At 36.0% G+C, this 17,822-nt stretch overlaps 1 protein-coding gene across 8 annotated transcripts in view; it reads right to left on the bottom strand.

Moving 5' to 3' along the window:
- EYA4 (EYA transcriptional coactivator and phosphatase 4) overlaps window positions 1-8,857 on the bottom strand; it is a 384,171-nt gene extending 375,314 nt beyond the window's left edge. For 4 of the 8 annotated variants that reach the window (XM_081530639.1, XM_081530645.1, XM_081530654.1 and 1 more), the window contains exon 1: window positions 8,586-8,857. The gene's annotated coding sequence lies outside the window, so the exon portion shown is untranslated. Of the gene's footprint in view, window positions 1-2,707; window positions 2,806-8,585 lie in introns of all 8 variants that reach the window. The other 4 variants (XM_081530664.1, XM_081530671.1, XM_081530647.1 and 1 more) reach the window with 4 other exon arrangements.
- Between the last annotated feature and the right edge of the window lie 8,965 nt (window positions 8,858-17,822).

The raw sequence follows: 17,822 nt of genomic DNA, 5'->3' as shown, positions 1-17,822 counted from the left end.
TGAATATACCACCATTTTAAAGTGTTGATAATACATCTTATTGGCCTTCCCATTAGCTAAGAGTTCCTGGTAAAATATTTTCCTACCACATAAGCCACTAGTCATCAACCATGTCAAACAACATATCCAGTATGGATATTGAAATTCTAAGTTGACTATACTCAACAAATAACCCGAAGATATATAATGTTAACCATATACTATTTTAAGCATATTTAAATCAAGCTGTGTAACATACAAGAATTTAAGGCAAAACATTTATATTGATCTCACATATGTAAATCTATTACCTACTATGTTTTCCAAATGTATAATTTTTAACCCAGCCTTATTCAGAATGGATTTTAATTGCATTTATATATTTAAAGACTAAGACTAGAAATCAACCTTAAATTTATCAAATTAACTTGTGCTTTATTATCTTTGATAGATAACATATACATACGATAAATTTATCCATTTGATAATTTTAAGCACAGTTCAGTGACATTAAGTACATTCATACTGCTGTGTAACCATCACCACTATCTATCTTCAAAATCATTTTTATCTTCCTAAACCAAAATTATGTACCTATTAAACAATGGCTCCTCATTATTCACTCCTGGCTGTACCAGAAAGTACATTCTACTTTCTGTCTCAATAAATTTGACTAACCCTGACACCTCGTATAAATGAAATCATACAAAATTTGTCCTTCTGTGGCTGGTTTATTTCACTGATCGTGCTATCTTCAGGGTTCATCCCTACTATAGCATGTGTTAGAAATTTCTTCCTTTTTAAGGTGGAATGATTTCCCACTGTATGCATATATTAACAGCATATTTCATATTCATTCATCCATCAATGAACACTTGGGTCGCCTTTACCTTTTGGCTATTATAAAGATGCTGCTATGAATATGGGTTTAAAAAGATCCATTTGAGCTTTTGCTTTCAATTCTTTTGGGTATATACTTGGAAATGAAATTTCTGAGTTATTTGTGATATATATATATTTATATTTTAGTTGCTCCGTCATGTCCAGCTCTATAAATATACACATATTAAAAGTTTTTTGATGTGGACCATTTTTAAAGTCTTTATTGAATTTGTTACAATATTGCTTCTGTTTTATGTTTTGGTTTTTTGGCCCCGAGGCATGTGGGATGTTAGCTCCCTGACCAAGGATCAAACCCACATCCACTGCGTTGGAAGATGAAATCTCAACCACTGGGTCTCCAGGAAAGTCCCCAGAATGTATTTTTAATACATTCTTAAATCTACCCATGGGCTTATTTTATGTTTTAAAGGTGGTTGTTGCCGTTTTGAGGGATGCAGTGGCTCCACATCCTTCCCTTAGAGTCTTCGGGGTCAACACATTTCCTTTCCAGGTCTCCTTGCCTGGAGGAGTTGAGAAATTTCTTAAGACAGCCAACTATTCTTGACCTATTTATACATTCTGAACATGCATGTGGCTTAAGGAGACTTAAATCTCAGGTTTTGAAGAGTCAAAGCTGGGAGAAATTGGAAAAAATTCTAAAATACATCGCTCACTCCCCAGCTTTGGTGTAGAGCTTCATCCTGATTCAGTGTAAATCCCTTCTACTGCAGATCTCAGAAGACAAAATTTCAGTCTTCCTCATCAGTCTCTTCCTAAATGACATCTAACTTTGTTACTCTTCCTACTCTGCTCCTTCCCCAGTCCCTCTATTCCCTCCATTCCATCTTGAACTTCACATCCCTTCCAAAATGTACACATTGATCTTTGGAAATTCAACATCATGTCATCTCTCCTTGGAAATCCTTCCTGATGTGCCAGGATGATTCCAGTTTCCTTATCTGAAACATTAAAGAAAATATTTCCTTCTTGCATTGGTTCATTATGAGAACTCAATGTAAAATATATGCTTACACACGACTGAAGACACATGGTTAGTTATTAATAAACATTGGTTGCTGTTACCAATGAAAACAAATTAATAGGAGATGAAAAACAGTTGCTTTATATCTTTATGCTAAAGTTTTCTGCACATAAAAAAATATTATTTTACCATTTAGCCAAACCTTATTTTTGTTTTCTAATAAAATTTACTTTCTTACTTTTTAACTCACCCTAAGCTTCCTTCGCTAAATCTTCATAAAATTAGCACCTACTTCAGCTGTACAGCCCTAAGGTTGGATATGATTTCCAGGTTTGAAAATGAAAAATGGCAAAAATAATTAATTGGAGATGGGAAGAGGAGAGACGCTAATTTATATTAATTAACTCTTTTCCATCTTTATGATGCTTATTCTCTAGGAATCTGTTGATATTGTCCTTCTTTGCTGTTTTTGAGGGTTTATACACCCCCTTTGAAAATATGATGGAAATTATGGGTTGTTTCTCACCTCCCAAAAAATGTGCGTTCACAATTTTACATTAAAGTTTGGGAAATGTATGGACTCCCATGAATGTTCCAGAAGAGTCCAGAGATCCAAGATTAACACTAAGTGATGTATCAATATAATGCAAACATAGAAAATCTTGAATTGTTGATATTCTCTCCTGAAACACACTTCAGGTTTGTGCCCCCTCTATTTTATTTTGTTCTCCTATTTCTTGTAGTCACTTCTTAACTGTTTTCCAATGGTTAGACAGAGGCTGATTTAACCAAATGCTCTAGACACTGCAAGGCAACAGAGAGAACAGGCAGGGAATTATGGCGGTGTACGGGACAAGGCATTACCTTTCTTCACACTTGTACAAGCAGTATTAGGAAACTCCTCTTTAGGCTCAATGATAGCATTAAGAAAATGTTAACTTCCCCAGTGTATCTGAAAATTCCTAAAACAGAGGAAAAATAAAGTTTCTGAATTTATGTAATATCTTAGAAAATTAACTTCAGTCAGCTTTCCTTCTCAAAAGAAATAATTTAAACTGCAGAAAACCTTGAATTAAATTGGTGGATTTTAAAACTTTTATGAGATATTAAAATGGATTGGGTAACAAACTAATTAAAGTAGACTAAACTTGGTTTATCCAAGAACTTTACACCAGTGAATGAGATTCATTTTTAGCCTGTAATATTCACATACATATGTTTATAGGTTATCTGTTTCATCTGAAAGCAAAAACTAATAGCATCGAGAAGAGAGAAAACATACTTTCCCCATGATGAACAAGGCAATTTAATTTGAAAACAACTATATTGGCTACCAAAAAGACCTAACAATTTTATCCTAAGGTGCTTTAATTTTAACCTTGGTCTGTATTAAGAGTGACTTTAACTTCGATTTGATCATAATTGACTGTATTACATTATATTTGATTGGCTATGCCTTATTCTTCGATGCTCAGGAAGTCCTTCAAAGAAGTGCTTGTAAATGGTCAGAGCATCCTTATTTTTCTACTTGTGTAGATTCAGTAGTTGTAAATTCTGCTGTGCTGTGTATCAGCAGCAGCCAGTCAGATGCACCAATACCCCTAAGGAATAGACATTTAGAGCTGTTAAGGGACTCAAGGTATCACTGGGTAGGATCTTGACAATATGAATGAGAATGTAAGGAGACTGATTCCAGTCAAGTTGTGGAATAATTGATGAACATAGGGGAAGGAAAAAAGAGAGTAATTGAACTGCAAATGCTGAGAAATCATCTAATTTCACCTGCTTATTCTATAAATGAAAACATGAAGTAACTGATTACTCTTAGATTAGGACTTGGGACATGGTTTACAGGAAAGTTAGTCATTTGAGACTCAAGAAACCTGAATTCCAGACTTAAATTTACCATTAATATTGGGCAAGATAGTTTTTCTGTGTCTCAGTTGCCACAAATGTTAAATGTGGAGATTGGGTTAGATTTCCATGATGCTAATCTTTAATGAGGCTGTTTTAATTCCCAAGCTAATACTATTTCTTCTGAACATTGAGCTCTAAATATGAGCATAGTAAATGGTGGTCTTTACCAACAAGTAAGTCTCAGGAAGTCCTGGTTACAATTATAATTATTACTCAATTCATGCTAACTATTATGGGACAGATAATATGATGTACCCTTTAAAATGTATTAGATAAGTCATAATTTTTAAAATTATTAAGTAAATTCATTTGTTTTCATTTTTAACAATAGACACAATTATTTATTTTTAAAAATATATTGAGCACTTACTGCATATCACTCACATTTCTTGGTCCTAGAGATAGAGCAGTAAGCAGTATAAAAGTGGAACCTCTCCTCAAGGATAGACAATTGAGAATATTTAAATAAAAAAAGATAATCTCAGAGGGTGATAATTTCTTGCAAAGAAATAAAATAGCAATTTTTACAAAGAATTTAGGTGATGTTACTGTGGGGTGAGACGATGTTGCTGTATATTGAGAGGTCATTTATAAAAGGAGAAATTTTGTCTAAAGCACACATCATGAGAATAAATCAGTTATGATAAGAAGCAGAGATAGGAAGGTGAAAAAGTCCTACAGAAGGAATGAAACTGACTAGATACATCTGCTTTCTGTGGGGTGTGAGTGTAGGGTGAGTGGCATGCATTTGTGTTTTGAGTGTGTGTGTGTGTGTTTGGGCCATGAATATCCCTTAAGAGTGAAGTAAAACTTTTCTGTACCCCTCACTTCCCCTTGTGGAGATTGGTGAGGGACAGAAAAAGGGTAATAACTGAAGTAGATGTTCAGAAGACTTAGTGAATTTTTACATATGCCCTGGAAACTCAGAGCTGAGTTGGGGGTTGGTTAGAGAAAAAAGGAATTATCCTATAAAGGAGAAGAGGGTTTTCAGTCCATGTGATGTATGACTTGGGGTCAACATACATTTAAGTAGAGAAATCACCGATATGCAGAATTGTATGATTGTTACATAAACTGTCTTAGTCTCGACAAGCTCTCAGTAAAGTCAGCTACACTGAAAGATAACTTTTTATGAGCAGATTTGTGTGTGTGTGTGTTTGAAGGAATGAAGGAAAAGGGCTGAGTTCCATGTTTGATGCAGAGCAGAAAGGGTGAAACTAATAATATAAGAGTGAGACTTAAAATCTGTGAATTCTGCAACTTGAGGCCAGGAAAGACCATGAAAATAAATATATGTCCCCCAGGAAGGCACAGAAATCTTCGGAAGACAATTGGGGTGGGTGGCTGCCATATAAGTTATAATTATTTACTTGTGCATTCATGTTCACTATCTCATCATTGTGAAAAAAATTGAAAGAGGGAGAAAAAGAGAGAGAGAGATTGACTACATTCTTAGAAACTATAAAAGCATTCATGATGCCAAAACACCCAATTAATGAAAAAAAAAGGTCAAGCTAGTGTTTAATATAAGGCTGTCAAAATAATTGGCTGATTGAATAAGTTTTTCACTTTCCAATCACTAGCTATGGTAAAACATAGACACAGTTCAAAAATAAACATTTAAGAGTAGAACTACATTTACTTTATTCCAAATTCTGAGAAATGCAAAAGCATGGTTTTAGTTTTATCAGCAAGAATCCATATGAATGACTTCTCCCATTTGCTAAGGGATTCTAGAGTTTTAAGTGGGCCAAAGTTTTGAAGTGTTGAAAGATATTATAAAGCACTTACAAGTATTCAGCTGGTCAGGCTGCTCAATTAACTGAACATTTATAAACCTCAAAATTTTGACAGAGCATGATTCATGTAGGAATGACTGTTAGACAACAGATGGCTTTATTGTAGGTATGCTTGAGAGAAAGCATACAAGGCAATGTGATTTGAAGGAAATACAAATGGAACACAGAGAGAAAGCGAACTGAATTTAGAAGCAGGGATTATACTCTTAAGAAAGGAAATTATTGAAATATTTACCTGGTATATTTTTAATGATAGAGTGTTTTTTAAATGTTTAAATGTTAATGTTTACTTAATATTCAAGACATTCATTATGGAACATATGAAAAATACAACATAACTAATATCTAGTTAATATCTAGGCAGCTGATACTAACTCATACTAACTCATATAATATTTCTAAATTAGATGTTTATAAAACAATGTAACAGGGCTTGGGGAATAAGAACTAAAATGTCAACTAAAATCCTAAATCCACAGCATTTTAGCTTCTCTTTTTTTCCTACAACTAAGGGCTGCTTATATTCTAAAGAGTATTCTTAAGAAGTATTACTTCAAAAGCACATTTTAGAATAACATTTTACCCCTAAAATATATCAAATTGTAGCTAAGAGGGTTTTATTAGTTTTCTAAAGGAAAAACAAAGGATGACACATTCATCTAAATAAAAATATTACTTTCAGGTGTGTGTAGTTTTTTAACAAATTCCAGTTAATATTACATAGAAATTCACTTTAGGGAAAGAAACATCAGATTCTAAAGTATGCTTGATATAAGTCTATAGAACAAATGCAAAATTTTCTTATTTTGAGCCTATTATGTACATATTATATTGGTCCAACTCTTATTTTTTTTCCTTTTCTTTCTTTCTCTCCCTCTCTCTCTCCTTCCCTCCCTTCACTTCCTTCTCTCCCTCCCTTTCTCTCTCTCTCTCTTCCTAGGAGCACAAATCTACTCACATTACCGAGAAAAAAAATTCATGGAACAAGAAGCAAGTAAACAATTTCTCCCAAAGGAAAAAAGGAAAAAAAAAACCCCCACAATTTCAAATAAAACAAAACCCCTATATCATATTATAGCTACTTCTCTCCAAGGAGGAGCAGCAAACACAAGACCCCATGAAGAACAGGTTCTGATATCTTTACATCTTAAAATGCTTCTAGGAGAGTGGCTATTCCATGCCAGAGAGGAGGGCTACCAGTAATTTTCTTCCTCTCCCACACCCGCAGCTCTGAGAAAGTGAACCGGGTCCACCAGGCTCCCAGGATCAGCTCTCAGGGTGTCCAGCGCCAGTATGAGAAGGGGCGGAGGGGGGCTCCCCGCAGACCTGTATCCTTCCAGTCACTTAGACAAGCTGCCCATCTGTGGTTGAGGAGCGCCAAGAGCAGTAAAGGTGGGTGGTTAGATTTTCTGCCCTTACTGCTCCCATTTTCTAGAGGGACAACCAGAGTTACGAAGCAGCACAAAGTTAGCAATAGGTGAAAACAGAACACAGTCCTCTAAATTCAGAATGCGTGACTTCCTCACAACTGCTGCTTACTTGTTAAAGGCATAATAAAGTAGTATCACTGCTTATCAGCTTTTCTAAAATAAATACGAGAAATTAATGAAAAACCAGTAAGAAAACAAAAAGGAATTAGTTTTTACTTTCTCCCTTTGTCATTTCCCCCTGAACACTATTAAGCAAGAAAGAATTTTTATAGACTAGCATACTAATTCTTGACAAATTGTTTATACAAACTGTAAATATCAACTTTAATATTATTGTGCTTATTTGGTCCTCATTAAAACTCTCTAAAAGCAGATTATTATTATTATTATTAATTATCCTCATTTTAGAGATCGCATGCATTTTGAAGAAAATAACTGATCAAAAATCAAACTGCTGAGTTCCCTGTGTTATAGAGTAAACTCTTGTTGGTTATCCATTTTAAGTATATAGCAGTATGTACATGTTGATCCTAAACTCCCTAACTATTCTTTCTCCCCGTTTCTCCCCTCTGGCAACCATAAAAGTTCATTCTCTAAGCCTGTGAGTATGTTTCTGTTTTGTAGATAAGTTCACATGTATCATTTCTTTTTATAGTCCCCATACAAGAGATGTCATACAATATTTCTCCTCAGTGTTATGTCACAGCCTGGATGGGAGGAGAGTTTGGAGGAGAAGGGATGCATGCATACGTATGACTGAGTCTCTTTGCTGTCCACCTGAAACTATCATATTGTTAATCGGCTATACTCCTATATAAAATAAAAAGCAAAAAAACTCAAGCTGCTGAACAGACTATAATTAATATTTAAATACAGAACTTCTGACTCTAAATTACATTTCATTTCCTTTAATCATGCACCTATAACTCTAATCAATGTAAGTGCTTTTCTAAAATGTAATGCATTATTGTTAAACCTGTATCAACTCAATAGGGACACAGACTAAAAATACAGTTCTTGAGTAATTCTCAGAGATCTTACAAAAATATATCAGTGCACTGAAGATCATTGTTTACATATGCAACACACTATTTTTCAATGTTCATAATTTGAATGATCCCCCAAATAAAAAAGGATCATACTTCAACATCTTAGACATTAACTATAAATGTCTTAATCCTTTTCTTAATACATTTTTTTTTCTTTTTATGGTTTGAAGAATGAGAAGACCTGTTAAGAAATTTAGCTGTTACAAGACAAACTGAATTAAAAGAAGAAAAGAAATCAGGAGCAAAAGAGAGAGAAAGAAATCTAACAATGGTATTAGGCTTTCTAAAAAAAATCATGTTGATTTACTAGAGAGAAATAATGAACTACTGTACTATATGGGTGCAAATATCATTTGTATATGTCTTTTATAAATATTATTTATACAAAAATGAGCTAAAATTAGCATTGGCTAAAAATGTTGTCTATGAAAAAACTTTTACGTTAAAACCAAAAACAAATGAAGCACACATTATTACTGATAAAGATATAATTAAAGTGTAGAACACAGTTAATTAGCAAGCACGTAATATTCCACAAATTACTTACAAGGACAAGTTAAGCCCTGTGGAGGCTTCAGCTGTCTGCTTCTATGTGAGATATTTGCTGGCACCGTATAGATTTTTTTGCCCTTCTGCTAAATGTTCCATGACTTTCTTGGTAAGACTGAATATAAGTTATTCTTATCAAATACCAGAATTTTCATAGTTATGATTTTTAAGATCATGCAAATTAATTACAACTCCAAGCAGTGACACAGACTAAAATAGCCAGAGTTGTGATGATCTAAAACTACTCACAGCATGTCCCAGCCAGTATTCGGCCAGGAGCACATGTCACTTAAAAAAAACACATAACCCTTTAGACCCAACAGTCAGTTAAAGCCTTGGTAGCAATGTTAACCATAAAAATGAAAAGACTTTTCAGTCAGTTATTTATATACAATTTTCCTCCAATTAGTGGGACCTGATTTTAATTATTTTCCCCTTCTTTTCTTGAATAAGAACATATGGGATCAAGTTTACAGGGCAGTTACTTTGTTACAGAAAAAGAAAAAGTAAGAGTCAGAGTGAGTGAGAGAGAGACAGAGGTAGTCTCTCTTGTCAATTATACTCCAGGATTTTTATAGAGATGAGGCGAGTAAGTGCCTAACAGTTCAGCAGTCTTTAAAGAAGAACTGTGCTAGTGGTTGTGCTGATGATGTAAAACAATAAGACACGTTCAGAAGAGTCTGGCAAACAAACGATAAATATAATCAGTCTGGTGTTGCCAGCTACAGATGCCTGGGTGGCATAAGTGAGGTCCTCTGCTCTACCTCTGATTGTTGTGTTGCTTTCCAAATATAATAGGACTTTATAAATACGTTGGTTTAAGTATACTATGGTCAAAAGAACATCTTAGTTTGTAAAGCAGTTTTGCAAGAATTTTGAAATATTTGAATATAATTGACTCTGGAAAAAGAGAAGAACTATCTAATCTCGGGGCTTCCCTGTTGGTTCAGATGATAAAGAATCTGCCTGCAATGCGGGAGACCCGGGTTTGATCCCTTGGTCGGGAAGATTCCCCAGGAGAAGAGAATGGCTACCCACTCCAGTACAGTATTCTTGCCTGGAGAATTCCATGGCAGAGGAGTGGGGGCAGAGGGGCGGAGGTCAAGTTCATGGGGTTGCAGAGTCAGACATGACTGACCAATGAACACTGTAACACATATGGTCTAATCTCTATTATCAATCTGTAGTTGGAGCATCTGTATCTTTGGGACATGGTTTGGGAAAACTTTCATAAGAATGAATGCATTTCATTTTTTATTCCTGTAAAATTGACAATAATAATAAAATTTTATTTTGCTGAAATTATGGCTTTACTTTTAGATTTGAGAATATCAGCCTCTGGAGGAAGGCACATTGCCTTTCAAACTTCTTTAACTCCCTAATATAACTTTTAAAAGTGTCTTAGGTCGTCAAACTGTCAGAAGAGGCTTGGACTCATTTCTACATTTAAGAGTCGAACTAGAAAACATACTAACTTTTAGAACTTGATTTATTTGTATTTATTAGTTAAAAATGTTAACTAGGAATTTGTGCCTGGGGATTTCCAAATGAGTAGCAGGCATAGGATAATCTCCAGCAGTTTTTATACCATGCTAACAATAAGTTAAAAAAAAAAGTTGTTACTCTAAAAGAAAACTCTAAGTATTCACTGTTTTGTTTCCATTTATCTTGACATTGTTATATAAAACAAACTATCTAAACTTTCTTAAAATCCAAATGTGTGATAAAAGAGCCCGACAGTGCTTTTAGTCTTCCTTATGTGACTCTAATTGAAGTAAGAAGCAATTTTTCAAGCCAAATACAGGTAACTATCTCAAAAAATCCCCCTGAATTTCCTGTATCATGATATGAAGGTAGACCCAGACCAAATCGGAAAACCCCAAACCAAAATACCCAGGTAAAGTCAGAACTCACATGAGACAGTTTCTGTTAAAATTCTGTTTTCATCGGAGAGAACAAAGAATTCCTTTAATTTGGTTGCCTGGGCAGGAAATCAGGCTTTCAAGAACAAAGCATATTTTCATTTGTAGGGAATGGTAATGACTTTCTCTTCCTACTTTCTTACATCCCTAGATTGAGCCATTAAGAAGAAGTGTGAAAACACTGTAGAAGAAAGAACTCAATCTGAAAGTGGGCAGAGAGGGGCTTTAACTTGAAAAACTTATATCCCAGGGTATTTTCAGTGTTTTTCAATACAATAGGCTCCAAGGGACCCTCAAGCTTGTATAACCTCACAAGGCGCTGCAGCTTCAAACAGACATTGTGAAGAGTAATTCTACTGGTTCAGACAGCCTCTTCTTTCATGCTTCAAGGAGAGCTACCTACCTTCTTTCACATGCCTCTGTCTCCTTTTTGCCATCGGTCACTTCCAGTTGGGAAATGTATTTCTCCAGTCCTGAAGCTGTCAACTAAATAATTCTTGACTCTGCTATTACTATAACATAAGTGAAATCAAGGAATCACAGTATCACTCAATTCTAGAATCTTGGACAACCGTCATTTTACTAAAATTGTAGAATGGCTTCCTTTTAATTAGCCTCCATGATTTATTTTGTATTCCTCCAATTTAAACCCATGCTATATATCAGAAAGACTTTCTTAAATTGAAATATTTCCTGTTTTTTCAGTTTCCTTTTCTATTTTAAATCTTCATAGCTCTTCATTACCTACATCAATGAGTGATTCCAAAGACAACATACACTCCAAAAAAATTATAAAATACCCTTTCCCTTCAACATACTAGACTTGCTTTTTCTAAAACACCTCCTGAAGAAGGTCAACTAGAGTGGAGATCTTTTTCTTAAACCACTTCAAAAAGAATGGAAAAGCTATGAAAATGGGAAAGAAGAGAGAAGACAAGATCCCTTGTCTAATTCCAAGAAGATGGCCTTGCAGGTGCCCAAGGATAACTGGGGGCAGGAGTGAGAGGGAAGTGACCATTCGGTTACTTACTGGACTTTCCTTTTGGGCTTGTAATCTGTGCATTTGCCCTGGGTCCCACACTCAAAAGAGCCTCATTCTTGGTTTAATGTTTTGCTGTCACCATATACAATTTTTGATAATTTTATTTTTGAACTTGTATTTTACAAGTTAAATCTAATGAGACATTTGAGCACTTGAGAGCAGAGGGATGCTCAGTATGTGGGTCCACGGTTCCTTTCCACCATGTAAGCACAGAATTCAGGTGGATTCACAATGTGTGAGAGTTCACTGAGACTCTGAGTACAAGCCAAACGTGTTATGTCTAGATCTGAGTGAGCAGGAGTGCTGACAGCTGCAAAGAGGTCATGCTTTCTTTTAAAACAAGAGCATGCTTCAAATTTAGAAAATGATGTTCTAAAAACACAATAACCAGAGAACTCTTTGTATCTTTTCTTACTGATGTTACTTCCCGGAATTAATCAACAACTTTTGCTAGAAATGATGACATAGAAGCAAAGGAAAATGCGGAACAATTCACAGGTCATTTTCCTTTCAGTCTTTCCTTAAGTCAAAGTCAAGACTATTGATAAGCCTTAATGTCCATCAATGGACAACTGGATAAAGAAGATGTAGTGTGTATATATATATATAAAATGGAATATCACTCAGCCATAAAAATGAATGAAATAATCCCATTTGTTGCAACATGGATAAACCTAGAGATTATCATACTAAGTGAAGTAAGTCAGATAGAGAGAAACAATATGATATCCCTTACATATGGAATCTAAAAAAATTGATAAAATGAACTTATATAAAAACAGAAATAAACTCACAGACATAGAAAACAAACTTATGGTTACCAAAGGGGAAAGCAGAAGGGGGGATAAACTTAGAATTTCAAATTAACCATTACAGACTACTATATATAAAATAAATAAACAATAAAGAACTACTGTATAGCACAGGGGACCATATTCAATATCTTATAATAACATATAGTAGAAAAGGATATAGATATATGTATATGTATAACTGAGTCACTTTGCTGTACACCTCAAACATTGTAAATCAACTCTGCTACAATAAAAAATAAAAGTTAAAAAAAAAGAATGTGCCCTTCTTCCGACAAACAAAAACAGTTGTGTTTTGTGTAGTGCTTTTGCATACATTCTACCAAGAATGCATATATGAGCTATGAAATATGAGTTGTGTAATTTTGGTGGTTCCACATCAGTCAAATGCTTCTGTATTTGCATCTAAAAATAGCACTGCACTGTATAAATGAATGAAAAACATCATATTAACTTTTTTTTTTTTACTTATAACATTAAAAGCCATTAAAAAAAAAACATGGAAAGTTGAGAGAAGACAGAAGAAACAAAACAAATTTAATTGTTAATGCACACACATTTAGCACATTTTCTTGCTTTTTGAACAAGCCCCCACCCCATTTTCACTTTGTACCAGGCCCCACAAATCCTGTATCTGGCCCTGCCACTTCATTACTTCCAATTTCCATTTTGGATTCCATAATTGAGATGAGTTTATTACTCAAACTTTAAGTAAAAAAACACTTGATAGATTCTTCTCTACCTTGTGGCTTGAAAAACCAGTTTTAGGACGAGCTGAGATATGAACTGCTTACTCCCTTTCTCCCGCAGTTGGGATGTAGTCAGAATCGTGGCTGGTGGGGAGGAAAAAGAGTGGTTCAGCCCCTGAGAAAAATTCTCCTAATTTATCATCTTTTCAACAATTTTTAAAGGTAATATATTCATGTTAACAGCTGTTTGGACTATGGTGAAATTTGCCTGAGAATTGCCTGTGAGACACTGAATTGAAATATCAAAGTTCAGAATATGAGATAGACAGACACCAGACTGGGCTTCATTTCTTGAGTTCAGAGATGCCAGCACTCAACTCAGTGGCCAGCACAGAGTAAATTCATTGAGGACCACCTGAGAAATAAGTGCCGGGCTTCCCTTGGTCCCACAGCTTGCAGCAGAGATAGCTATAAAAATCCTGTCCTCCTCATTTAGCTGTCTTCTACTTTTTTTTCCCCCTTATACCAAAAATAAAGGAAAAGTAGGTAAAACAACAGAATTAATCAGAAACAATAATAAGGGGGAGAACTATTCTCTTCTTGTAAATTTGATGCCTGTTGCCTTGTTAAGAATCAGGAGTGATTGGTAGATTGGGGGCTTAAACAGAATTGTTCTGCCTGCTTGCAGGAAGGAGGGAGGCGGGGGGAAGGGAGGAGAGTGGAAAGGAGGGGACAGGAGGGAAACTGACTTGCAGCTCTACAGAAGGGGAAATGGGTGTCTTCCCAGGCAGTTCAATGAATAGAGACATTGTAGAAATGTCTAAAGGAGATGCTTCAAATGGTGCTTGTTGGTTTTATAATGAAATTCTCTCTTAGCTTCATCTTAACGTGAAATCTAGTTTATTGCTAATCCATGGAAGTGGATTTGCATATGTGAGGGAAGCTGGGCTAGGATAATGATTAAAATGGGGTGAGGGCTGGGGGGCATTGGATGGAAGCTTCAAGAAGAAGATTAGGAAACAGCAGATACCAGTCTGAGTAATACCGATTTTAAAAGATTGTCTTTAGCATTTAAGAGGCTAGGAAAATTAGCTAATTATCCATTTACTATTCTCTGTCTTCCCGATAACTTTTGGCTCTTCAACTTGACTTCTTTCTGGGCACAGAATCAGTTTCCCTCATTCCTTGGTCCCTCTCCAAAGGAAAGAACTAACTCCAGTGTCTTCAGTTTTACCATCTAGCATTTTGTCCAGCAAGTGGACTCCTTGAAAAGATGTTAAAAGAGAAATGTCAGTGGAGATACGTGGCAAAGGCAAAGAATATTTTTGTTATAGGGGGAAAGCCTGTTTCCCTGGCCACCCGCAATCAACTATTTCCTCTGCTCTAAGTATAGAACACCAGGGCTTTCCTCACACCTGACCCTGAGGTTGCCAGCTCTGGGAGACCGAATCTCCACTCTAATTTAAATTACGTGTAAACAATATGCCTCAGCCATTCTTTCAGCATATTAGCTTTTTTTTTTTTCTTAAAACATGAGGCTAATGATACATTGTTAATGTAAAGTATTTGCTGCTCCCTATAAGTTGCTAGGTTTAAACTTCAATTTCCATTATTATTCATAAGTAGAAAAAAAAAAAAGGTTTTCTTGGGCTGACTCTTGTGTTTTAGATTTTGGCACAGAGTGTCTCAGCCTTGAGAAACATTTTTCTGGACTGAATAGCCACTAGTGGTCACTGGCCTCATGGAGATGAATCACTTTTGGCTCCAAATGGAAATCATAGCTAACCACTCACAACCTTGTCTTATGTTGATTCATGGTACAGTGGCCTTCGCACCACGGAGGCCTCACCTGCCCCTGTGGCCTGAAGAAACCATTTGTGGTTTTGATCACGTGTGGTTCTCCTCTGCATCCAGTTTCCCCTTTCTGGTCAATCCATCACATTTGGATAAAGTTGGCTTTCTACCACACAAATTATATAGTGTTATTCCCTGCTCAGAAACCTTCCAAGACTTCCTACTGATTTCGGGCGAGTACAAAATTAGCATAGCATTCAAGGCCCTTCACAGTCAGAACTCAATCTTTCTATCTGGTACTTACTAGCCCTGACCCTGCCCTCACATGTCCATCCCTGCTCCTGCTTTAAATATATTTTTGAATACCCAGTAATTCTCTTTAGCAGTTACTCATGGGATCAGGGATATTCATTCACTCAAGAGCATTTAATATTGGCTATGAAGCCTTACTTCTGTATTCTTGTATTGATGTAAAGAGAAGAAATTTGTTGAATGCTACCCATTCAGCCAAATGTTGTTTATCCAATTCTTACAGGAGTCTTTTGGAACATTTCTTTAAAATGCTGAATTTTTTACACCACTCCAGACCTGAATCAGAATCTTTGGAAGTGGAATAAGAGAATCTGATGCTTAAGTAAGTTACTCATGTCTATTTGGTGGCTCAGTGGGTAAAGAATCTGCCTGCAATACAGGAGGCACAGGAGCCACGTGGGTTCACTCCCTGGGTCAGGAAGATCCCCTGGAAGAGGGCATGGCAACCCAATCCAGTATTCTTGCCTAAAAAATCCCATGGATAGTGGAGCCAGATGGGCTATAGTCCATGGGGTCACAAAAGAGTTGGATATGACTGAGCATGCACACATATATAGAGTTTGAGTACTCCATGTATTTTACATTAAAAGCAATAGTGTTTGCTTTATTAATTATACAATCTATTTAATCTCAGTGATTTCTATGCTGCTCAAGCATTACTATCTTGCCAATGCCTAGCATACACAGCATCCTCACAGGACATACATTACCTAGAACAAACAGAATTCTCCAGGGCTTCTCTGATAGCTCAGTTGGTAAAGAATTCGCCTGCAATGCAAAAGACCCTGGTTCTATTCCTGGGTCAGGAAGATCCCCCGGAGAGGGGATAGGATACCCACTCTAATATTCTTGGGCTTCCCCTGTGGCTCAGCTGGTAAAGAGTCTGTCCGCAATGCGGGAGACCTGGGTTTGATCCCTGGGCTGGGAAGATCCCCTGGAGAAGGGAAAGGCTACCCACTCCAGTATTCTGGCCTGGAGAATTCCATGGACTGGATCACAAAGAGTCGGACACGACTGAGTGACTTTCACTTTCACTTTTCACTTTTCAGGGCTTATTACTGATTCAACAGGAAAGAAAGACTGAAACATATCTATAACTATTCCAAAAATTAAAGAAAATGTGCCAGAATGCTGAGATTGCTTGGATTCTGTGACTAGAACTGGCAATGTTTGATCTTGGAAGTCTTCAGGGAGAAAGACTATTTTGAAGAGAAGAAAATCATTCCGACTTTGGAAAATGAAAGAAAACAAAATGTGAAAGATTCACAGTCAAATTAAGAGTCCATCTTAGTATGTGATAGGAAAAGAGAGAAGATATGCTAGATATGGAGAAGAAAGTGAGCCTTAGTAGATAGAAAGATCAGAAGCACATAATTAGAGGATTTTGGTAGGGAATTTATTCAACAATTATTTATTAGATCTGATATGAACAGCAATATAGTTCCAAGACATATGAAGTTGTTCATTGACAATAACTGATATTCACTCAACAAACAATTATATTCTCTCAACTGACTCTCAATATTCCTCCAACTCTTCTTCCTCTGAGTAGCAGCAACACAGCATGAGGAATTTTCCTCATTCAAGGGATGGGCCAGTCTGGCCAAAGGTAATCTATTCTCTCTTGTCAATGGCTGTTTATGATCCAGTTGTGGACAATGAGAATCGAGGAAATGTTTGCTGAAGGCTAATAAAGCTGCAGGAAACCAATATCTCTTTCTTATTGAAAGAAGAAAGACGAAACATATAACCTCAATTTCTGAAATAACGGGAGTTATCTTTGGATGAAACCAACATTGTTTTTGAGGGAAAGAGATATGTAAAGAACCCTGCTGAATTAACCACCCCAAAAGCCTGCACTACCTTTGGTATTTTTCTTAGATGAATGAATTCATTTATTTACTGTTTAAGTTTCAATATCTTTTCACAGTTTTATTGACAAATGATTGCTATACATCATTATATAAGTTTAAGACATACAGCACAACAATTTACATATGTTGTGTTAAATAGTTTTACTGACAACCAAATACATCTTAGAGGGTTTCCCAGATGATGTGGTGGTAAAGAATCCGTCTGTCAATGCAGGAGACACGAGAGATGGGGGTTCAATCCCTGGGTCAGGAAGATCCCCTGGAGTAGGAAATGGCATCCCACTCCAGTGGCATTCTTGCCTGGAAAATTCTATGGACAGAAGAGCTTGGCAGGTTACAGTCTATGGGGTCGCAAAGAGTCGGACCCAACTGAGCACACGCGCACACACACACACTTACACACACAAATACATCAATATACGTGCATAGCAATTGTCATATCTCTCATTTGATACTCCACAACCTTATTCAGGATGACTATTCCCTGCTAATAAAAATGAAAAATAAAATTAAAAGTGAAGAAAATACCAGAAATTTTTTGTCAAAATCTGGGTATCAAGAATGAGATTTAGAAATATACAGTTTGGAAGCAAGCTAACAGTCATTGAGTACTTCACAGTACTTCACAGGTTATTCAATTTTAACGTCTATAATTCTTTAAGTTCCATATTATTAGCCTTGTTTTACAACTGAGTAAGCTGAAGCTCAGAGAGTTTAAGAAATTCACCAGAAGTCACGATGTGCCACAAACATGGATTCACAGTTGGATTTTTGGTCATTACACTCCATG

This window comes from Giraffa tippelskirchi, chromosome 9 (assembly GCF_054371585.1).
Source record: "Giraffa tippelskirchi isolate mGirTip1 chromosome 9, T2T-mGirTip1v1.2.pri, whole genome shotgun sequence".
NCBI classification, from domain to species: Eukaryota; Metazoa; Chordata; class Mammalia; order Artiodactyla; family Giraffidae; genus Giraffa; species Giraffa tippelskirchi.
This window is presented reverse-complemented; position numbering and strand designations above follow the sequence as displayed.